The sequence below is a fragment of the Rhipicephalus sanguineus genome, chromosome 2, assembly GCF_013339695.2.
Source record: "Rhipicephalus sanguineus isolate Rsan-2018 chromosome 2, BIME_Rsan_1.4, whole genome shotgun sequence".
NCBI classification, from domain to species: Eukaryota; Metazoa; Arthropoda; class Arachnida; order Ixodida; family Ixodidae; genus Rhipicephalus; species Rhipicephalus sanguineus.
This window is the reverse complement of record NC_051177.1, coordinates 228,586,360-228,610,985: the sequence shown is the minus strand read 5'-3', so window position 1 is coordinate 228,610,985 and position 24,626 is coordinate 228,586,360. Positions and strand designations below refer to the sequence as shown.

General features: G+C 46.9%; 1 protein-coding gene across 1 annotated transcript in view; it reads left to right on the top strand.

Annotated features, from left to right (window-relative positions):
- Positions 1-24,626, top strand: part of LOC119382274 (basic proline-rich protein-like) — a 134,738-nt gene that overhangs the window by 108,034 nt on the left and 2,078 nt on the right. The window lies entirely within an intron of this gene.

The window sequence follows — 24,626 nt, the reverse complement described above, 5'->3', positions numbered from 1 at the left end:
TGTGAAGGCAGTATTTATTCTCTGCAGATACCGAATAAACTTTCAGTTGTTAGTGCGCCTTGTGTTACGTGTCCTTCTCCTCGTCTGGTCTGTTGTTTTCGCCGGCGCTGTTCTACTACGGTCAATGTATATAGCTATGATAAATTCCTTGTTATTAAATGATTCTATGATAATTTCTTTTTGGGTAGTTAGCGCCGTTTCTGTTGAGCGATGTTTCCTGAACCCACGTTGAAATTCACGAAGAAGGTTGTGCTTACTGAAATACGACGTCAAACGAAAGTGCAATATTTTTTTCTATACATTTTGAGAATATTGGTAGGATAGATATGGAACGGGAATTGCTTAAAATATTTTTATCGCCTTTTTTATATATTGGCACTACTCGTGCAACTTGCATCTGTTTAGGGAAAGTACCACTGGACAAAATGCCGCTTCTCGCGGGGGACGTCGAGACTAATCCTGGGCCTCGAGACACTGTGCTTGAAGAACAGCTCAAAATAATTGCAAAGGATATCCAGGAGATAAAGGACGAAAAAATGGTGACCAACCAAAAGCTTGCAGCTATAGATAAAAAGTCAGAAAAAATAGGCAAAATGGAAAAGCAGGTTCTGGAACGCGTGGGAAGGATTGATAAACATAAAAATATGCTTCTGTCTTTGACTAAAAAAATCGACGAGCTAGATAACAGAGGCCGTAGGTCTAACCTTGTTGTGTATGGTGTTAAAGAACTTGAAATTGAAGCGCACCAGATCAGCTTGATGTTGTTGAAAAGAGAATTTTTGAAGATAAGATTGGAATAAAAACGGCTGGCATAGAAAGAATTCACCGTCTTGGGCGACGGAAGACCACTGGCAGTCCTAAAAACAGACCTGTAATCTTAAAGTTGCTTGACTATCGGGATAAAGACAACATACTTAGAAACTGCAAGAAGCTAAAAGGAACGGAATACTCAATTAGCGAGGATTTTTCGCCGTAGTCAGAGAAATTAGAAGGAAGCTCTGGGAAAGAACAAAGGAACACCGAGACCAGAAAGACAAAGTTTTCTTGTCTTACGATAAAGTCAGAATGAATAATCGCCTGTTGTACACTTGGGATGACCAAAGTAACGACATAGTGGAAGTCGCAAAAAACGGAAGCAAGGACAACGAACAAGCCGGGCGACCTCGAAACCGCCCTCGACGCTAGTTGTGCTTAACGTTAATGCGCGCAGCCTTATAAACAAAATCGAACACTTTGAAGCAAACCTGATTGCACTCGAACCCGACATTATTTGCGTGACTGAAACTTGGCTGCAATGTGATATTGGAAACTGGCTCCACCGGGCTACTTCATTATCCGAAAAGATAGACCAGCTAGAGGTGTCGCCTTGCTCCTAAAACAAGGCACACAGTGATGCCAGACGTTCCAGGTGTAGAGGCGGTCTGGTGTAGGATTCAGCTAGGCCAGAACAAAGTCTGTGTTGGTGCGGTATATAGACCCCCCCGAGCCGAAGCGTCCTATCTTGATCAGCTTCTAGATTATATGCAAGACCACATGGCGGGAAGCGGCATAATAATGGGAGGAGATTTCAATCTCCCCGATATTAATTGGAACTCTCTATGCCCATCAAGTGTAACAAACAATATATTTCTAAGTCTTCTGTTCACGTTCAACCTTACCCAAGTTGTTTCCCAGCCTACGCGTGTGCAGGGCACTTCAAGCTCCATCTTAGACCTCGTTTTCTTGAGTGATTTCTTTTTGAAAGGGAAATACAACGTACAAGTCCTTGAAGGAATATCTGACCATGATATGGTTTTATGTACGCTAACTATTCCAGAAAAAAGTGCTGAACCTAGTACTAGAAAGTCCGTGTACGCATTTAACAAAGCAGATGACGATGCCATTATGACCTACCTGGCCCATGAGTACTACAACTTCCACGAACTGGTCTCAGACGGCTCGGCTGGCTTTGACGAGATTTGGCTGCTGTTCAAAGCACATGTTATGCACTGCTTGAGGCAATATCTCCCACAAATTCAAAAGAACACTAACAAGTACAACCCATGGATCACACGCGATGTAATTCACATAAAACGAAGAATAAAAAGACTGAGGAATGCTAAGAGGGTCCGCCCGGATTCGGATTTCCACCGAAAAGTAAATTCGTTAAACAGGCTACTAAAAGAAGAAACAGAGTTAGCAAGACAGCGCTTCTGCAGTACAACGCTTAGCAACTTTATCCAACATTCACCCCAAAAATTCTGGCAATATATTAGATGTAATGAAAGCAGTGCAAAACCACTGTCACCCAAGGAAGAAAAGCAACAAGCAGAAGCGTTTAACGTTTTTTTCCATTCCGTATATGCTCCTGATAATGGCATTGCGCATGCCTACAGGCCAGAAAATATAGAGCGAAACGCGAAGCTAAGTGCACCAGTCATAACAGAAGCAGGCGTGCTTTCACTCCTATTGAAGTTAGACGATAAGAAGTCCACCGCCCCAGACGGAATCCCGAACTGCTTCCTAAAACGCTACGCCGAACCCGTAAGCAAAAAAATTCGGCAGATCCCACGCACAGTGGGAATCGATGTAATGCGAAGCAGCCAGCAAAGCGCTACATACATTGCCTTGTTTGTCTTTGAGCCAAATGAAATTATTCATGCCATGGCATCTAGTCCACCATATATCGAATGTTTGCCATGCACGCATGCATGCACAATCTAGTGTACACCATGCCAATGAAACGCATATTCTGGTATATAAATGTATCACCTGTCGTTTATGTTCATCACGCACTCGTGTCATGCCATACCAATTTTGGTATATATCACGTTAACAAAACGGCCGGAAGCGCACCATGACGGTGGCATGTAAATCATACCGTACATGACATGCATAACATGATTCGCATGTTAAGACCTCTCATTTATGTTCGTCATACAGTCACATCGCGCAATAGCAATTTTGGTGTATATCAAAGGAGCGAAATGGCCGCGAGTGCACCATGAGTAGAGCATGTAAATCATGCCATACACGACATGAATATTATGGTTTTTCATGTTACCAACTGTCAGTAATGTTCATCATAGAGTCACATCGCGCAATACCAGTTTTGGTGTATATCAAGCTATCGAAACGGCCGCGAATGCACCATGAGCGTGGCATGTAAGTCATGACATACATGACATGCATGTCATAGTTTTCATGTTACCACCTGTTATTCATGTTCTTCATACAGTCACATCGCGCAATACCAATTTTGGTGCATATCAATCTAGCGAAACGGCCACGAGTGCGCCATGAGCATGGCATGTAAATCATGACGTACATTTCATGCATGTCATGATTATCATGTTACCACCTTTCATTTACGTTCGTCCTACAATGGCATCGCGCAATACCAATTTTGGTGTATACCAAGCTAGCGAAACTGCCCGGAATGCACAATGAGCGCGGCATGTAAATCATGACATACATAAGCTGCATGTCATGATTTCCATGTTTCCACCTCTCATTTACGTTCGTCATGCAGTCGCGTCGCGCAATACCAATTTTGGTGTGTCAAGCAAGCGAAACGGCACAAGTGCGTCATGAGCATGACATGTAAATCATGCCGTGCATGTCATGCATGTCATGATTTTCATGTTACCACGTCTCATTTACTGTCGTCGTACAGTCGCTTCGCGCAATAGCAATTTTAGTGTACATCGAGCTAGCGAAGCGGCCGCGAATGCATCATGAGCGTGGCAATTAAATCATGACATACATGACATGCATGTCATGGTTTTCATCTTACCAACTGTCACTCATGTTCTTCATACAGTCACATCGCGCAATACCAATTTGGTGTATATCAATCTACTGAAACTGCCACTAGCGCATCATGAGCGTGGCATGTAAATCAGGTCGTACATGACTTGCATGTCATGATTTTCATGTTACCACGTCTCACTTACGTTCGTCATACAGTCGTGTCGCGTAACCCCAATTTTGGTGTATATCACGCAAGCGAAATGGACGCGAATGCACCATGAGCGTGGCATGTAAATCATGACATACATGTCATGGATGTCATGGTTTTCGTGCTACCACCTGTTATTCATGTTCTTCATAAAGTCACATCGCACAAGACCAATTTTGGTGTATATCAATCTAGCGAAACGACCGCGAGTGGGCCATGAGCGTGGCATGTAAATCATGTCATACATGACATGCATATCATGATTTTCATGTTACCACGTCTCACTTACGTTCGTCATACAGAAATGTCTCGTCATACCAGTTATCGTATGTATCCCTTCATTCAAACGGCCGCGAGCGCCCCGAGACCATGTCATGTAAATCATGCTGCACATGACATGCGCGTCATGATTTGCATGTTAGGACCTGTCATTATGTTCGTCATGAACTCCTGTCACGCCGTACCAATTTTGGTATATATGAAATTAACGGAACGGCCGCAAGAGCCCAAATGCCGTGGAATGTAAATCATGCTGTTCATGACATGCGTGTCATGATTTTCATGATATGACCTGTCATTTATGTTCGTGATAAGGCTATGTTATGACACACCAATTTTGGTATACATCCGATTAACGGAACGGCCAGGGAGCCCAAAGGCCGTGGAATGTAAATCATGCTGTTCATGACATGCGTGTAATGTTTTTCATGATATGACCTATCATTTATGTTCGTAATAAGGCCACGTTATGACACACCAATTTTGGTATACATCCGATTAACGAAACGGCCAGGAGAGCACAAAGTCGTAGGCGGCTAAATAGATAGATAGATAGATACATAGATAGATAGATAGATAGATAGATAGATAGATAGATAGATAGATAGATAGATAGATAGATAGATAGATAGATAGATAGATAGATAGATAGATAGATAGATAGATAGATAGATAGATAGATAGATAGATAGATAGATAGATAGATAGATAGATAGATAGATAGATAGACAGACAGACAGACAGACAGACAGACAGACAGACAGACAGACAGACAGACAGACAGACAGACAGACAGACAGACAGACAGACAGACAGACAGACAGACAGACAGACAGACAGACAGACAGACAGACAGACAGACAGACAGACAGATAGATAGATAGATAGATAGATAGATAGATAGATAGATAGATAGATAGATAGATAGATAGATAGATAGATAGATAGATAGATAGATAGATAGATAGATAGATAGATAGATAGATAGATAGATAGATAGACAGACAGACAGACAGACAGACAGACAGACAGACAGACAGACAGACAGACAGAGATAGATAGATAGATAGATAGATAGATAGATAGATAGATAGATAGATAGATAGATAGATAGATAGATAGATAGATAGATACGCTCAAAGTCGCAGAAGTTCGCTAAGAAATGCTTCGCATTTAATACTTATGTCTTCTTTATAACAAGTCAGTTTCAGAACAATGCCTGCCAGCCGAATGGAAAATTGCAAAAATAGTGCCTGTTTACAAATCTGGCGATATTTCTTCTCCGTCCAATTATAGGCCTATTTCTTTCACGTGTACTTGCTGCAAAATTTTGGAGCATATTATACTAAAATCTATTACCCAGTTCGTTGAGGAAAATAATTTTCTCCATCCGCATCAACATGGCTTTAGGGCTGGTCTCTCTACCGTTACCCAACTTGTAGAAATCCTGCATGATCTCGCTAAAGGAATAAACGACTAGACACAAATAGACATAAATTTACTAGACTTTTCAAAGGAATTTGACCGTGTCTGCCATGCCAAGCTTCTTCAAAAGCTCAGACATATTCTAGGGGATGGAGCAATCTTCCGCTGGATAAAGTGCTATTTAAATGACCGCCGCCAATTTGTACAGTAAGGAGCCAGCACTTCTGAAGTTATGCCGGCGCTTTCTGGAGTACCTCAGGGTTCAGTTTTGGCTCCTATCATGTTTCTTTTGTTTATAAACGACTTAACTTGTAGGGTTCAATCTAAAATTAGGTTATTTGCAGATGACTGCGTCCTGTATAGAGAAATGCAAAGCCAGCAAATCAAATCAGTTTGAACAATGATTTCGCCTTGTTAGCACAATGGTGCGAGAGTTGGCAAATGGTCATCAACTTCGATAAAACAGTTGCAATGACAGTAAGAAAAAAGAAATCCAAACGTTTCCGTATGACTATGATAGCATCATTCTTAAAACAGTCACTAAGTACAAGTACTTGGGCGTCGTCATATCGTCAGATCTCGGATGGTCGGCGCATGTAGCTCACGTGACTGGCAAAGCGATGCGGAAACTAATGTTCTTAAAGCGGGCCTTGCGATACTCGACAAGAAAAGCCAAGCTCTTGGCCTATGTGTCGATTATACGCCCTATCTTAGAATATGCGAGCGTGGCATGGCTCCCCTCTACCCAAAATCACATAGCCACTATTGAGGCTATCCAGCGCAAAGCCGCGCGTTTTATCTGTAAGAGATATAGGCGCACCGACTCGCCTACGCAAATACTCACAGAGATTGGCCTTCACACGCTAGCCAGTCGTGCGATGCTATCCCGACTCAAATTTATGTACCTAATTCGACACAACAAACTTAAAATAGAACCGAACACCTACGCTTCAATCAACACTTCCAGAGAAACCCGTCACAAGCATCACCTCACACTCCAAGAATACTTATGCTCCAACAATGCTTTTAGTTTTTCGTTTTTCGCGCGGGCAGTGCGAGAGTGGAATGCTTTGGAATGCTTCGCAAGAGTGGAATGACGGTGGTTGCGCAGCCCACTGTCAACAAATTTCTTGAACTTGCTGGCCAATCCGTTCTGTCAGCTACATGATAGCGACGCTACCAGGATTATACTGATCACTGTCCTCCTTTCCAGTATACTTCAAATTTGTCATCTAAAAAGGTGGAAGTCGGTACCAACTTTGTATGTTGCGTGCTTACCTTTTTCTTTCTTTTATGTGTTATCGTTTTTTTTTAGTGTGTGCACATGGGACTGAGACATGTGCACTCGTTATTAATGTAGGTCCATTATCGTTATTATGTACCATAATTTTTTGTAATCGTACCTATGCAATTGTATAAATATGTGAATATATAATGTTTGTAGACACTTTTCAACCCACTCCTGTAAAAATCCCTGACGGGATTGACAGTATTGCTAAATAAAAAAAAATGTGAGTGACGACTGGAGTTATGATGTGAAGGACATATTTCACGGGAGCAATTTGGATTCCATCCGCATCTTTTTGTTTTGTTGGTTTTCATTACGCTCGCCTTCGTATCACAACTAGTCTCTGAAATTCTTCACCATTGGCTGCGATATGCTTGCTTGTGGTACGTGCGTTTTCTCTGAGGCAGTAGGAAATCGTAGGAATGATCTCAGCGCTTCTGGTTGCGTGCTGATTCCTCTATTTACTGCTTCTGTGTACGCTTCCCAGTCACCGGATCTTGTCTGTATTTTTTCCGGTGTCGCCTGAACATCAACAGCTGATATCAGAATTGGACAGTGATCACTACCTCGCGTTTCCAAGTCAGTGCACCAACTGAACAGCCTTGTAGTGCTCCTTGATACAAACGATAGGTCAATGCAACTAGTGACCCTCGGATTCTTCAAGTAACACTACCATCATTTAGCGGTTCAATGGAATATTTGCTAAAAGCTCCTCAACATTGGCTCCACGTGTGCATGTGTGCGAGTAAAGCTGCCATGGGGGCTAGTTGGTGCAAATACATGGCTTCTTCGCGCTGCCAGGAACTGGATGATTTTGAAACGGAAAAAGACAAACACAGGGTGAAGCGCATGTGTGCGAACTGCCTCAAGTTTCGTTATGAGCGTTGAAGTCACCGCACATAATATGCGGCGCGGAAGTTCTCGTTATCAAGCTTTCTAGTCTACAAGCATCAAACGGCGAATTTGGTTGAAGCTATACAGCGATGACTGTAAACCTTTGGGAGGCTATCATTGTAGTTACAAAGACGTATTCATCTATATCGTGTGGTGCGACTTCAATTTCAGAAGCAGGAATGTCGATTGGTATGCCAACTAGGAGTCGGCTGATAACCTTTTGCTGACGTGAATGATAACAATAGCAGCCATTCATCCGAAATTGTTCACCAACACCGGAGTCGGAAATCACTATAAAAAGGGAAGCGGTACGCTCGCACTAGGCATCGGAGGTCCGTTAACTTCTAGCGCAAACCACGAGCGTTCCACTAAAATACTGTACATGTTCGGAGTCGTTTGGTAATGCGAACTGCAGGTGAGGACATTGCCGGTGAAGCCATCATTGCTGCGTCGATGAGTCGTAGCACTGCGGCGCATACGTCGCCGTCACTAAGTGCTCCAATGTCAAAGAGGGTGGCGATGCGGGCTTGTTGGTTGGTCATACTTGAATGAGTTGAGCGCATACGAGGACACGGACAGAAGGAAGAGACGTACACACACTGGCGCTACTAACAACAATGGTTTATTTCATTCTCCTGCCGATTCATATACCAGTTTTGCGCACGACAGTCACGTGAATACTCTTTCATCAAAAACAACAATTTGATAACAACCAGGGAATTCACCTCACGAGAAGATAAACAGGGTGCACAGGCAATGACAAGCAAATTTAATGATTCATGCGCAGAAAGTGTAATTCTTTAGCACTCAGGGACATTGAGGGATTGCTAACACAAGCGTCTCCAAGATAATCGATTTGTTCGGCTTCAATGATCAGCCTAGTAATTTCGGACCGGTTCCTGCTGACGACAACGGTTCCCTGAAAGTTCGGTTTGCACGCACAACCATGGCAGTGTTGCGCCAGGAAGCCGTCAGGTGGGAAGTTGCCCACTTTATTACAGTGCTCACCAAGCCGGACATTTAGGCAGCGGCCAGTCTGCCCAATGTAAGCACGGCCACAAGACAGAGGAATGCGGTATACAACGTTAGTCGCACACTGCACAAAAGGTTTTCTGTGCTTAATGGAGCATTCAGACTGAGATGTCTTATCTGGATTAGTTTTCTTGCACAACTTACTGAGTTTAAACGGGGCGGAAAAGACAACACGGGTGTTAACTCTGGCGGCTATTTTTTTGAGATTGTGCGATACTTGATGGATATACGGAACGACTGCCACGTTTCTGTTTTCAGGCGAGGGGCGATCATTGGTGCTGGCATTACAGTGCATACCTTTACATTCTTTAAGCAAACACTCGGCTACTGCAACTATGAGGTAGGTCGGGTACCCTGCTGTTTGTAAACGTGAAGCTTGCTTCCTAAAGCTCTCGTCAAGCATGTGCACACAGGACTTACTGAGGGCATTTTTGAGACACATTTTTACGATGCCCCTTTTAACGAGCTTAGAGTGACTCGAGTTAAACGCCAATAACGACTTATTTGCCCTGGGCTCGTAACACCAGCAAATTAGATCATCTGCAAGTGTGAGTGATACGTCAAGAAATCTGATGACACCATCTGCAGGCTGTTTAACAGTCACAACCAAGGGACAAAGACAGTTACGTATCAATGATACAAGGTCATTACACTGATCATTGAAATGATTAGTCGTACATTTAAAAAACACAATAAAATCGTCAACGAACCTAAAAACTGTTACACTGCTACCCCTTGCGTCAAGCTGCGTGGACATCTGTCGGTCAATTCTAGCTAAAAACAGATCGCTTAAACTAGGTGCTAGGCAGGAGCCGATACATACTCCTGCTTTCTGTAGGAAGGAAACTTCCTTCCTTTGGATGAAAGTGGAAGTTAGATAAAATTGGAGCAGCTCCAAGAAAGCACCCACCGAAACACCGGCTTCGCCGGAAAACTTAACGGAGCCAAATTCGTCAATAGATTCTTCAATGCAAGGCAAAAGCTTGTCATGGGGCAGAGAATAGTAGAGGTCTTTTACGTCGACAGAAAAGGATTTCAGGCCTTCCTTAGCATGAGTGGCTAAAAACTCTAAAACCTGGTTAGAATTTTTGATAAGAAATGGATCCCGGACTTCGAGAAGCCTAAGCTTATCGAGTAGATACACAGCAATCTCCTTCTGCCACGTCCCTTTTTCGGATATGATAACCCTGAAGGGTATGTTCAATTTGTGGGTCTTCGCACTGAAGAACACATCTAAGGATAAACACATCTAAGGAACACATCTAAGGATAAAAGCGCCAGTGTGTGTACGTCTCTTCCTTCTGTCCGTGTCTTCGTATGCGCTCAACTCATTCAAGTATGACCAATGTCAAAACAGCTTGCACCTCAGGAAGGCTCTTTAGAGAAAGGAGTAGCTCGAAGAAGAGCCTTAATAGCTGCAAATATCAACGGGATAAGTAGACTTGATATGTCGCTCGCCACTGATGAGTCTGTCTGCTTTTCATGGCTGGTGCTAGGTGTGTGTGGAAACATACACCTGGGTGTATGTGGAAGCTAGGTGTATGTGAAAAGAAGGTGGAAACATCAGGGCTGCAGTTCATACAGTACGACTTGTACAATATAGCAAATTATTGCCATGACACTGATCTTTATAACCTGGACCTTTATTAACCGTTCAAATCACACGCAACCAGAACACCTCACCAAAACTTCAGCAAATTTGGGTGACTGCATGGTTGAATTACAGCATACGTTTAATGAAAAAACATACGAGAGGACAGAAATTTACTATAAAGAATTGCATTTTTTCCAGAGTTTATATTTCGTTAAAGGTGCAACGCTGCAACTTGAAGTGTGCTACTTTTTCATATGTTTGCACTGTGATTTTCGGAGTTAACAGCAACTGCTAATAAAAAGAATTTTCCTTTAGAAATTAATTTCAAAGTTGGTGTTAGTCACTTTCTCACATACTTTTTCTCACGCGTTCCACAACAGTCATCTAGAAAATCATTTGTACTCGCAGTTCTAAAACTTTTTTGCTCACCTGTGTAAGTAAAGTGCCAAAGTCATCCTTGCAATGCATCTCCACAAAATTCAGCACAGGCACAACAGCACCTCGTGCATAAAAAATGCAATGCAATATTACCAGCAAACATTTGATTCAAAGATGCTCTGAAAATTGGTACTAACAGCATCTACAGTAAGGAACAAAGGTTTGCAGTTTAGCAGACCAAGGTTAACTCGTCTCACTTTAGGAATGCTAGCCTGTGCCCCTCATGGCCATGGTGGCAGGAGTGCACATTCAACTAGATTCAAGTTTGCATACCACATTCATGCTGCAGCCATTACCGATTGTGGCAGAGGGTGTGCCACCCTCTGCCACAAGTGGTAATGGCTAACACGTGCAGCGACAGACCTAACACATACACAAGTACACAAGAAAGTGGATGAGAAGACGGCTGATGCTGCCATAGCTGAAAGGGTAGAGCAACACATGCATTATGTGGAAGGCACATCGAAGGCTTCTAAAGGCAGTGAGCTATCTTTTTCTGCACTTCACATTTCTTTTCTTCAGCATTTGCACAATTGAAATTAAAAACTGCAGTAAATAACTTTGTCTTCCCTATTTTCGTGGACTGTTCCCCTTCTGCTTATCTATGCTGCAAACACATCGAGGCCTGGGCTCAGAGAAGGCATTTCTGCATTTAAATACAAATCTTGTAGACAGCTTTGGGTAGTACAGAAGGAATTTACGACGGAAAGATAGCCATGGCAAACGCCTATGCAGCTATTTCCAGTCAGTCCCTCCTGCGCTATTTGACATTACACTGTAGATCCATACTAACTGGAGCAGTCACAGTGCTGACACCCCTTTCACTTTCCTTATGTTCAATCTCCACTCCTCTTCTGTTTACAAATGCTCAATCATATTCGGTTATCCTTTTTAAGAGCAAACAGGTTAATTATTTCATATTACCAATATTTTTCTACAAGCTTCTTTAACCTATAATGTACTGCCAAACGAATCTACAATGGAGTTATTTATTCGAAAACGTATGGACAAATTCAACAAGGCTCTGCAAAGTCTGCAATGCCTTTTATGCCCTTTAAACGGTGTAAATACAAAGGCCGTACACCGTCCAGAATAAAAGCGAACGACTGTATTTACATCCACAGTTAGCATACTTGTTTAAGCTATGTCTTGGCAGTCCTACGGGAAACTTTGAAGTGCAAATGAAGAAAATTTCAAAAATCTAGAGCTGCTCAGGATAAACACTGATTAGTCGTACTACATCAAATCCTAAGAATTCTACTGTCGTAGTATATTGCCACGCCCGCTTGTTTTATTTTGATGTATTTGTGTTTGACCAGCAAGGACGGTTAGCAACGCTCGACGCTGACCGCGCCGCAGTGTTCGAGAAGCTTCGCGATTTTAGTAGATCACTTTGTTAAGATTGCACGCACGATGCGAATAGGCTAGATTATTCCAGAGCTTGCGCGACCCCCAGTGATAAGACTAGAAAGTTCGATGCGTGATACATAAAGACGGCGCGTCCCAGCCATGAGCAGTTTTATCGACGGCCGACGCCCTGTTCGCCGCTATCAATGTAGTGTGTATTGCTGTAGTTTGACTTTTCATTTCCCGGCCACAAGTTCGGCCAAATAAAGGGTTTCATCTTTGACACGCCCACTGCGGCCTTGGTCTACGTCACAACCACGTGACATATGGCTTAACAGTACATATGCAAACTGGTAAGCAGAAAAACATTTTAGTGAACTTGCTAATGCTTTGTTCTCTTTATATATGGGCTATTTGTCTTAACGCTATTGAGCTGTACGCGAATGTCCCTATACTAGTTTCAGCTCAAACATGAACACTTTCTCTACTAAGTGCAGATGGCCTTGAAAGAAATGTGCTCGACTGTTGAGACAATGAATTGAGTTCTGCAAAGCTGCACATGTGATGAAACAATATAAGAAAAAATGAGCTATGAGCTTATTGTTACATGATTGCAGTGCTACAGATCCTAAAACACTGTGCAATAGGTACCAGTTTACTAGGCACCACCACATGATACTTGCCCAACTCTCCTGCTTCTTCCTAATCTGGAACAGTGCACTCAAGCTGGACATGGTGTATACAATATATATTGGAAAAAGTAGAGCCATAAAGGAGCCAATCAAAGCACTGGTGACAGTCACTTGCTATTTGAATGCTTTTTATTCATGTAATATATTTGAATCAAGCACATTTTTGCAATAATATTGTGACTGAGGAAAAACTACACAGTAATTTTTAAACACATCCACCAAGTTTTTTAAATGGAGATGAGCACTCCTATCTGCATCTGCTATGCACTAAATTATAATTGTGTAGTTTCATATGGTGTGACACAGTAGTATACCGGACACACTTATCCAGAAAGAGATTCAGTTGAGCTGCCACATTGTTTTCTTGCTACTACCACATAGAAAAGCAGTCACAGTCATAGGCGTGCACATGGGAGGGGGGGGATTCGACCCCTAGTCACCCAAGGGGGGGAGGGGGGCGGCGACGTCTACCCCATACTTTGACTTAGTAAGCGGGGAGAGGTGCGCTGCGACCAACTTTCACCCTCCCCTCCCCCGACATGGTCACAATGACCCTTAATTAGCTCCCAGAACTGGCCACTGCTTAATAAAATGAAAAGAAGCCTATGTAAAAGCACACCAACCAATGCCTCCGTTGCCGAAAAAGGGAACAGCCGTAGAACGGCTGATGTCTGGTTATGAATCTGTATTTTCGTGCTGAGGTATCATTGCTCACCGTCCATTATAATTGTTGCAGCGATTTAGCCGCATGGCAACCTGCAATATGTAAAAGGGACACTAAAGAGCAAAAGTATTTTTCTCATATTAGTGAAGTACTCTTTAACGATACCAAAAACACCACGCTTGCGGGGAGAAGACTCCTAGTAAGTGAGAAAACGCGCAAAACAAAATGTGGGTGCCGACGCCACCTTGAAGTTTCCGCACCATTCGCCGTGACGTCACATGTTTTGACGGCGCTTACTAGGGACTACGTAGTTCCTAATCGTTAAAAATGAAGCACATTGTCCTCTGAGGGGGCCATAGAATTAACATTCCAAGTTTGGGGTAATTTTGTTGAACCAATGGCGCCAAAATATGATAAGTACACTTTGAAACCAGTGACGTCCTCCGGGGAGATTTTGGCGCAAAATTTAAAAACGAAACTTGATTTTCTCCTCTATTAATAAATCTATGGTGGCGAAATTAACGACGTTAGAGTTCTCAGAGGACAATTTATCGATCTAAACCGATTCATTGTTTCTCTTTAGTGTCCCTTTAATGGAATTTTGTAACACACGACAAAAGTTACGAACTTCGGTTGCAACAAACAGAAGATACAGCATTCAACTGCACGGGCGTATTGCATTGCTTTCGCTACTACTATAACCTCACGAGTTTAACATGACGATTTTGTAAGTGTCACCGATTTGGTCCAGCTTTCTATGCGTCGGGATTGTTCACTGCCTGCGCAAGGAGTGGCACGGGTCCAGATAGACAGACGCTCACGACCACATTTAACCGTGCCGGCAGCACATTAACGGCTCAGTGGGCTACATGCAGCAGGCAGGCGTCGCATGCAGCAAACCGGAGCCGATTATCGCTCATTTGATCGTTGTACAAACACGTACGCATATGCAAAGAGAAACTTAAACGAGCCGACAGCTGAAACCCTGACCTTTCTGTAGCTGTGCTCCCAGAACGGAAGTTTCAAATTGCAGCTAGGGATCACCTTCTCTAATCGCATCGCTACAAGATGAAAAAAAAAATTGCCATCGCCAAAAGTATGATATTGTTGATAGCGAAGTTCAATGAGAGGAAAATTAATGAATCGCACGCAGTGTCAGCAATTGCAGGCGGCAGCAACTGCGCTCGCGTGCAATAAGTTCTCTCGCCATGTGTTGCGCGCCGGGCGAACGAAGCACCGAGCGCTAACAGCATAAAATATAAACGCACAAATATAATGCAAGATCTGTGATTATCTCAAACTGCAATTCTGACACATCTTGCTAGGCAATCGATATACTCACTGCACATAAGCGTTGCACACAGTGCATTCTTTGCACGTACGCTCACACGATGATAAGTATAGTTTTACGCATCCCTGATTCGCAACTCGTCTCGAACACGGCCAGTAACAGTCCGCGTTTACAGAGCGCGTACTGTCACGGAGGAAACAAGTATTTCGGTCATGCCTTCCCAAAGGTTGATCATAAATCGAAGATGACTCTGCATCGAGTTCAATAGCGCGCACAGAGAAATAACGCAAAAAGGTCATTCGAAATAACTTACCTTAGGTCCTCGGCTTCAAAAGTGCAGGTGACTCCGCACCAATTGCGCGGCCGCCGGTCGAAATGGCTACCGCAAGCAACGGAACGACGCCGCTGGCGGCTCGAGATGTTATTTCGCGCTTTTGTTGTTCCGTGCCGTTCCCTCTAAGTAGCTACTTGTAGCGCGATAAAGTTTACACTATGAACAACCAACTGGCCTGGCACTTCTCACAGAACGACGCACGCTTCGCACACTCAGTGCACTCAGTCCGGATTCTGACGTGCTCCTCCGCCATGCATGTAGTTCGGCAGCCTCTGCGGAGCCAACGAGCGGTTACTCCGAACAAAAAAGTAGAGCGATGACTATACGCGGATTGTTTCAAATCTGTGTGCAGAAATAGCTTTCGCGAATTTGGCGCTCAGGCTGATCATCTTGTTGACCATGGCCGCTGGCTCTTTTGGGTGTTTAGTTCATGACCAAGGAGGTGTGCTTTTCCTATCTGCTGCTGACCCGAAGGTTGCGGGATCAAATCCCTGCCGCGGCGGCCGAATTTTAGCTGGAGGCGGAATGCTTGAGGCTCGCGTACTTACACTCAGATGCACGTTAAAGAACCCCATTGTGGTCGAAATTTCCGGAGCCCTCCACTACTGCGTCTCTCATAATCATATCGTAGTTTGGGGAAGTTGAAACTCAACAATTGTTATTCTCATATCCCATATCAGCCTCATCATTACTTTTCATTTTGTTGCTCCCGTTTTACTTCGTCGCAATTATTCCATAACTTCTAATGCTTGACGATCAGGAAATAAATAACAGTTTGAGTCCCTTCGGCGCGAGTTCGTATTTCGGGCTAGGGTGGTAAAAGGGCGTGTCGGCTGCTAAAAAGGCACATAGAGGCTAATTTGTGTTTACAGTGTAGCTTGCAAAAACACGCCCTCCGAGATCTGTATCCTGTCTTTTTAAATGCGAAGCATTTCTTAGCGAACCTTTGGCACTTTGAGCGTTTCTATCTATCTATCTATCTATCTATCTATCTATCTATCTATCTATCTATCTATCTATCTATCTATCTATCTATCTATCTATCTATCTATCTATCTATCTATCTATCTAGCCGCCTACCCCAAGCAAACTTGGCCGACCATCGCTTTTTGGCCAATGTCGCTCCTTGCTTGGCTACAGGTGCGGTGCCGACCTAACTGGCCGTGAAAGCATGGCCAGTAGACGGGCCGACCTAACCTGCTGACCACAGCGGCAGATATGGCTCACTGCACCGGCACTAGGTTGGCCGCCGACGATGGCACGAGGTAGCAGGCCGGTGTAGCACCGAGCTCGCCGTTATTGGTCGGCCGGAGAGGTCGTGGGTACGTCGGGCCAGCCTTAGTGGCCGAGCGCGCTTGCGGACTACCGTTCCTTTCTGTTTTTTTTTTCGCTTCGCGGCCGCCGTAGCTTCGCCTCTTCGCCTTCTCTGCAGCGCGCAATGACGCGGGCATACGATCACGTTGTTGCAAAAGTAAAAGTATTATACAGGCGTTTATTGACAGCACTAGTCGACGAAGCACAACGGCGACAGTCAAGACAGAGCGCGGGCTCTGAGCGCGAGGAGCGGAGCCGAAGGGGGCGACCCACTAGAAAGCGTTCGAGAGGGCGACCCATTACAGACTAACAACGCTTCGCTACAATTACCCCGGGTACGAAAAAGAGAGCCGCCTGGCGACCTAACTGCTTGTCACTATGAGCGGGTCATGATAGGGCTTAAGGCGCTCGACGTTGACAATGTCGCGCCCTCGACGGCGCATGTCCGAAGATGGTTCAATGGGCTCGATCAGGTAGTTGACCGGGGATGTGCGTTCGACGACACGGTAGGGGCCGTCCGTACTTGGGCAGCAGTTTGGAAGAGAGGCCAGGTGCAGTGGTAGGGACTGAGAGCCATACGAGTGCTCCAGGGCTGAACGTGGGCGAAGAAGTGGTGGTGTCACCGCGAATGCTCTTTTGCCGCTCTTGGTCATGCGTAGTAAACGTCTTGGCAAGCTCCCGACACTCCTCAGCAAGTCTGGCTTGTGGCAGAAATAGGCGCACACTCAGACGGATCCGGCTTGTATGGAAGGATTGTGTCGATTGTGTGCGACGGGTGTCTGCCGTACAATAAGAAAAAGGGGGAGAACCAGTAGTGCTCTGAGGGGCGGTATTATAGGCGTAGGTGACGAATGGCAGAATGGCATCCCAATTAGTGTGATCGGCGGCGACGTACATCGAGAGCATGTCGCCGAGCGTGCGGTTAAAGCGTTCGGTGAGGCCATTCGTCTGCGGGTGGTAAGCAGTAGTTTTCCGGTGAACAACGTGGCACTCTTTCAGGATGGCTTCGACGACTTCCGACAAGAAGACACGACCTCGATCGCTGAGCAGCTCCTGGGGTGGACCGTGACGCAGCATGAATCGGTTGAAGCAGGAAGGAAGCAACATCGCGCGCTGTAGCCGCTGGGAGGGCGGCAGTTTCGGCGTATCGCGTAAGGTGGTCAACAGCGACGATGGCCCAGCGATTACCAGCCGACGTTAGAGGAAGTGGTCCATACAAGTCTATGCCAACGCGCCCGAACGGCCGGTCAGGGCAAGGCAGAGGTTGCAGAATTGCCGGCGACAGGTGCGTTGATGTTTTGCGGCGCTGACAATCAATGCAGGAGCGAACGAACTTCTGCACGTAGCGGTACATCCCTCGCCAAAAGTACCGTTGGCGAATGCGGTGGTAAGTTTTCGATACCCCAGAGTGTGCGCACTGCGGATCAGAGTGGAACGATTCGCATATGTCGGAACGCAGACTGCGGGGTATTACGAGTAGCCACTGCCGGCCGTCGCCGTGATTGCGTCGGTGGAGGAGGTCGTCGCGAACGGCGAAATGGTGGGCTTGACGACGCAACGCGCGAGTGGATGGTGTTGCCGATGGATCAGTCAGCAAGTCTATCAATGAGGCGGTCCAGTGATCCTTGCGCTGTTCAGTAGCGATGGTGTGAATGTCGATAGAAGAAACGGCATTGTGAGACACTGAGCTATGGGTATTGTCGTCAGGCAAGGGGGAGCGCGAGAGTGCGTCGGCCGTCAGCATGCTGGCGTCCATTGCGGTACAGCACGCGGATATCGTAGTCCTGCAGGCGAAGTGCCCAGCGGGCGAGGCGACCTGAGGGATCCTTCAGTGACGACAACCAGCATAGTGCATGATGGTCGGTGATCACATCAAATGGGCGACCATACAAATAAGGTCGGAATTTCGTAAGCGCCCAGATGATCGCCAGGCATTCCTTTTCGGTGACGGTGTAATTGGTCTCGGCTTTAGTAAACGTACGACTTGCATATGCCACGACATATTCAGGGAACCCTGGTTTGCGCTGCGCAAGGACAGCGCCAAGGCCAACACCGCTAGCGTCTGTGTGTACCTCTGTAGGAGCCGCAGGGTCGTAGTGGCGTAGTATGGGAGGCGACGTCAACAAACGGCGGAGCTTTTCGAAAGCGTCGTCGCACTCGGACGACCATGAATGGAGGGGCCCGTTACTTCCGAGGAGCTTCGTCAGAGGCGATATGATAGTCGCGAAATTTCGAATGAAGCGCCGAAAGTAGGAACACAGTCCTACGAAACTGCGCAGTTCTTTGACGGACGCAGGTTTCGGGAACTCGGTCACGGCGCGAAGTTTGCCTGGATCGGGGAGAATTCCGTCCTTGGACACGACGTAGCCGAGGATTGTCAGCTGCCGTGCTGCAAATCGGCACTTCTTTATATTCAGTTGCAGACCGGCGTCGCTCAAACGCGTCAAAACATGCGTAGGCGTTGAAGATGGGTGGAAAAGTCCGGAGCAAAAACGACGACGTCGTCGAGGTAGCACAAGCACGTGTGCCATTTCAGGTTGCGCAGAACGGTATCCATCATGCGCTCAAAGATGGCGGCGCATTACACAGCCCAAACGGCATGACGTTGAATTCGTACAGGCCGTCGGGCGTGACAAAGGCGGTCTTCGGTCGAGCGTCGTCAGCCATAGGGTACTTGCCAGTAGCCTGAGCGCAAATCGAGGGATGAAAAGAATTCGGCGCCTTGCAGGCTGTCAATCGCATCGTCTATTCGCGGCAGTGGATACACGTCCTTACGAGTGATCTTGTTGAGTCGTCTGTAGTCGACACAGAAACGCACAGAACCGTCCCTTCTTCGCAACAGGACGACAGGAGACGCCCAAGGGCTGTTGGAGGGTCGAATAACATCGCGTCGAAGCATGTCGTCGACTTGCTCGGTGATTACACGGCGTTCTGTGGGAGATACGCGATATGGACGTTGCCGCAGTGGCAGTGGGCGCCAGTATCGATGCCGTGCGTAACGGCCGACGTGCGACCGAGAGACGTTTGAGCGACATCGAAGAAGAGCGAAATTCTTCCAACAGGTCCAGAAGTTGGGAACGCTGGACTGCGTAAGGTCTGTCAGCTATGGTGGAACCAAACACGTCAGCGGGTGATGAACCAGACATCGAAACAGCACTGAGCGTACTGGAACTGCGGCCGTGCGTGTCATCGGGTTCGGTCCATAACTTGTGCGTCTTCGAGGGGTTCCACGCTGCCGAGACATTCCCCTTGCACCAACGTAACACTGTACGGGGAGGGGTTGATTACAAAAATAGAGGTGCTTCCCTGAGTGATTTGAACGGTCGCGAAAGGCACCAGCAAGCCTTTCCTCGTGCAAATACGGTCATATGGCGAGAGGAGTGCAACGGTGTCGGATAGACTGGCGCAGTAGACGGACACCGCCGTGGACGAGTTTGCAGGCAATTTGATGTCGTCTTTAACGAGTTACCTTGCTCGCAGCCGCTGGACTGTCTTTCCGGCGTTCAAATTACAGAATGGTGACAGCTCTATTTCGGCTGGTGCGCAATGAATGACGGCGTCATGGCGGGAGAGAAAATCCCATCCGAGGATGACGTCGTGAGAGCGGGCAGGAATTATGATCAGTTCGATGGCGTACATAGCGTCCTTAATCATTACGCGGCTGTGCACACCGCTGTAGGGTGAATACGTTGGGCGCTGGCTGTACGGAGGGAGAGCCCGGAAAGTGGCGTCGTCACTTTGCGCAGTATTCGGCTAAGCTTTGCGTCCATAACGGATACAGCGGCTCCAGTGTCGATAAGGGCAGATGCACGAACACCGTCTACAAAACACGTCTATCACGTTCGATGGGCTTCGCTGAGGGCTTTCGCAGTTCGATCGCGTCGCAGCCCTTGCCTCGTGGACTGCGACGACTAGTTTTCCTGGTCGCGTGGGGACCAGACGTGGCAAGCATCGAGGACAGTGAGCGGCGTCCGTGGTGACGGTGAACGGCGGGTAGAGGGCGCTGGGCGAGACGGCGGTGACATAGGCTGCGGTGAATCGTAATACGGGCGGCTCGACTGGCTTGGCATGGTTGAAGCGACTGGGGGCGACTGCACGCGATTGCAATAGCGGGCGACGTGACCGGCGCAACCGCACGCAAAGCAGATGGGGCGGTTGTCGAAGTGCGCCATCGGTTCGCGGGGTGGGTTCCATCCATGGTCCAAGGACGCGGTGGACGGGGTGGCGGCTGATAGGACTGCATGGTGGGCTGCAGTCGTGGCCTAGGAATGACGTCGGCGCACGCAGCCGGCACACTCGCCTGGAGGCCTGTGGTCTGGTGACGACTTCGGCGTAAGGATGTGGGGCAGACACGGGATCGCTGGGGGTGGCCTGGCCACAACTTGCGCGTAACTGAGTGGCGCAAGCGCCGGAGGTGGCTGGTGGTATTCCGGCATGACCTCGCGATTTCCTGTTGAATAGCGCGGCGTAAGGGAGGCAGCAGTGTGGTGGACGGCCTGTTCAACATGCTGCGACTGAGGCAAGGTCAGTAGAGAAAACTGGGGGCAATCCTCGCTGCACAAATGACTTGACCTCGGCGAGCAAGCCCGAGTGATCAGAAATGGCCGACAAGCCAGCGAGGTCGGCGTCGCGTGATGGAGGTCGACGGTCCCCCCCCCCCCCTTCGCTCAGCCCACACCCGCCGACGGCACGCGGCTCCTCCTTGTAGCTTCGGTCAGAGCGTGTGATCACCTCGGTCACGGTACGAGGGTTCTTGGCGAGCGCATGGTGAAGGCATCGTCGTCGATGCCTTTCATAACGTGTCGGATCTTGTCAGACTCAGACATGGTTACGTCGGCCTTCTTGCACAAGTCGAGGACGTTCTTCGATGTAGCTGGTAAACGACTCACCGGTCTGCTGAGCTCGTTCACGTAAACGCTGTTCGGCTTGCAGTTTACGTACGGCAGGTCGGCCAACAACACGTTGATGATGGCAGTCTTGAAATCAGACCACGTGAGGAAAATCGGTTGCGTGGTTGTTGTACCACAGGCTGGCCACACCCGCGAGGTAGAAAACCAGGTTGCTCAGCTTTCCTGCCTCGTCCCATTTGTTGGGTACGCTCACGCGCTCGTATATCGCGAGCCAGTCCTCCACGTCAGTGCCATCCGCGCCGGTGAATATAGGAGGGTCGCGGATGCGGGGGGAACAGGAGCATGGTGTCGGTACAGGGGGAAGCGTTTGCTGGGCGGCGTCTTGAGGCATGGTAGAGGGCACGGTACGGGATCGAAGCGCCAGGGGCATCGAACGGACCGAAGCTGGTTGGACGGCGCAGCACTCTCCACACAAATTATAAAGGCGTTTATTGACGGCACTAGTCGACGAAGCACAACGGCGACAGTCAAGACAGAGCGCGGACTCTGAGCGCGAGAGCGTGCTGTCAGAGAAGAGCCGAAGGGGACGACCCACTAGAGAGCGCCCGAGAGGGCACCCCATTACATAGACTTCCAACGCTTCGCTACAATATTATTATTCACTGTCCGGGATATAATGTTCAGAGACAGTCCCTGGTGTCCGCCCCTAGCGCACCCTGACGATAGACCAATGAGCGCCTGCCCGTGCGCCTCCTGCTTGCGTCGCCGTTTTCTAGCGCTCGTTCGTGTCCCATCAAGCGTGGACCAATGTCTGTTGATTGAAACATTCTAACACGCCGTCGGCACCAGACATCGCCCTTGCAGGCGACGAAGGCACCAATTAGGTTTTTAAAATAAACGGCATTGCACAAACGGACAGACAGTGATGTCGCGTACCACGCAAGAGTGACTGTGTGTGCTGTGTTGCGTGCTGTCTTTCTCTCTCTGTTTGCGCTCCACCTATAAATATCCCCCCCCCCCCCCTGTTGCATGCGTAGGGTAGCAAACCGGTTGTCCTGAAGTGATTAACCTCCCTGCCTTTCCTCCTCTACTATTCTCTTCGTTAGTGTCAATGCGCGATGGTTGTTTTTTAGAACGTCCCAGTGCCCAGCCGATGTTCCTGTTTCACATAGAGCCCATAAAGGCGGTGGTCAGCCATGTTGGGGTTAAGCACGCTTGTCACGTGACTACACATAAACGTGGTGTTCACGCGTGGACACGCACGCAACTGGCATTACAAGCGCGCTTAGTTTTGACTCTGTCACTCTTGTCCTATTTGTTTTGTCTTTCTGTCATTGTTTCCTTCGCGTAAATTTTTCCAATCAGTAATTGTAAGAAGTCAAGACAGCGTCCTTTATTGAGACACTTGTAGCTTTTCGAATGAAAGAACCATGATCACCAATCAAAGAAAATAAAAAAAATTAAAAATCCTCGGAAACCTAACCAGTGTACATCAAAACAACCAACAAAGAACTTCACATAAGCAGCTTAGACGTGCAAGAACAAACGTTCTTTATGAACTAGGTCACACGGTCTGCAGATTTCAAAAGGGCCCAGGACTAAAGAGGCATCTCAACCAATCGAACTAAGTATCTTCTTTCGATCATAAAGCATCACTCTGTCTCAATGCAGAAACAAACGGCAGTTTTATTAGAACACCTTCACACAACAGTGTTCACATGGCTTCATACTGAACGCAGTTTTTCAAAACGCCTTGTTCGAGAACATTGCGCTACACTTTTTTCGCACTTGCATATCATTGCATTGTGCGTTCAACAACCCTTGAAGTCCACTCCTGGTCAGTACCTAAACACAAGACTTCAGTCCTTTGTGGCCAGTAGATTCAATCACACAAGTTTTTTTTTTATAATTATTATTATAGATGCCCGTTCGTAATCGTAACGCATCTATTGCTATCTACACGCATGGGAAGATTGCGCTAGAAGTTCGCAACGATGCGCAACAGTTTCTCACTCATGGGAACACTTAGCGGTGCTAGTCGCTTAATAAATAAGTCTCTAGGCACGAAACTAATCTTCTACGGGATCGCTATATGTGTCTACCCTGTTTTCAACAACGCAGCCCTACTAACACAAAAGGGAAACATTGTTCTTATATTAAGTAAAGTTTTAGTGAAACGTTATGGCGTCTATAAGCTTCCCGTATCAAACAGATGCTCAAAACAGACAGGTAAATTCGCTGCCGTTGTCTTGAAATTCGAATATTCCGCATTAAATAGATGTGTCATCAAAGGTTTCCGCGGAGTGCAAGAGCTGTAGCTGTGTCCTTATTCAAATCTAATTGTGAGATCAAGCTTTCCGTCTTCTATGAAGCCGCCTTGAGCGAGCTTTCCTTTTTCTATAGTGAAGCTCGCATAAAAATGTGAAGTGCTCTCTCTGGACGAGGAAGGATAGACATAAGACCTACGTGAAAAGGAAGGGACGTTTCAGGACGCATTCGTACCGCCTTTACAGTAACATTGGTGAACGGAAAGCTGGATTTTCCCGAAGTCTTACTGCCGTACATTTCAACCAAAATGGTCGGTGAGAAAGGCCACGCCCTAAAGATAATTTTAGTGAGCATGGCCCTTGTGGAACCATATTCGCAACTGTGAACACTTTCTTGTATGCGCTAATACACTCGCGTTTCCCATGATCACGTTGAGAGACGGAATTGGTGGAAACACTGAAGCTCGGGCCACTGTCTGATCATTGTTGGTAACAGTCGAAACCCATAGTTCATTTTCGCGCTTATAATTCTGCTGGCGCTGAACTTCCAGAAACTTCCCTGTTTCAGGAGGAACACTTCAAGCTTGAACGGAATCGACCTCTCCTGCATGTCCCCACGGAATACCTTCTTCCTTTCCCAGAGGAACAGTGGCAAGGGGCTTCTCTGTTTCGCTAGATTCGTATTCTGCTTGAAGAAATCGAGCGCTCTCTGCAGAGACTGCTGTTGGTCCGTCAGCTTCGAAGAGAGATTAGCCTCAACCTTGCTCACATATTCTTTCATCTTGCATACGGAGAATATTAGCGCTTCCACATGTTCCTGTAATGGGCCGACAGACCATCTTTGAATTTACTTTCGGTGTCCCGAAGCATGCGCGCCAATATTGCGACTGGGCCTGCACGTCTTGCTTCAATTCAGTTTTGCGAGTCTCTAACTAGCTTACCACTTCCTGCATTTCGGAGGCCGTCATGCTGCCCTG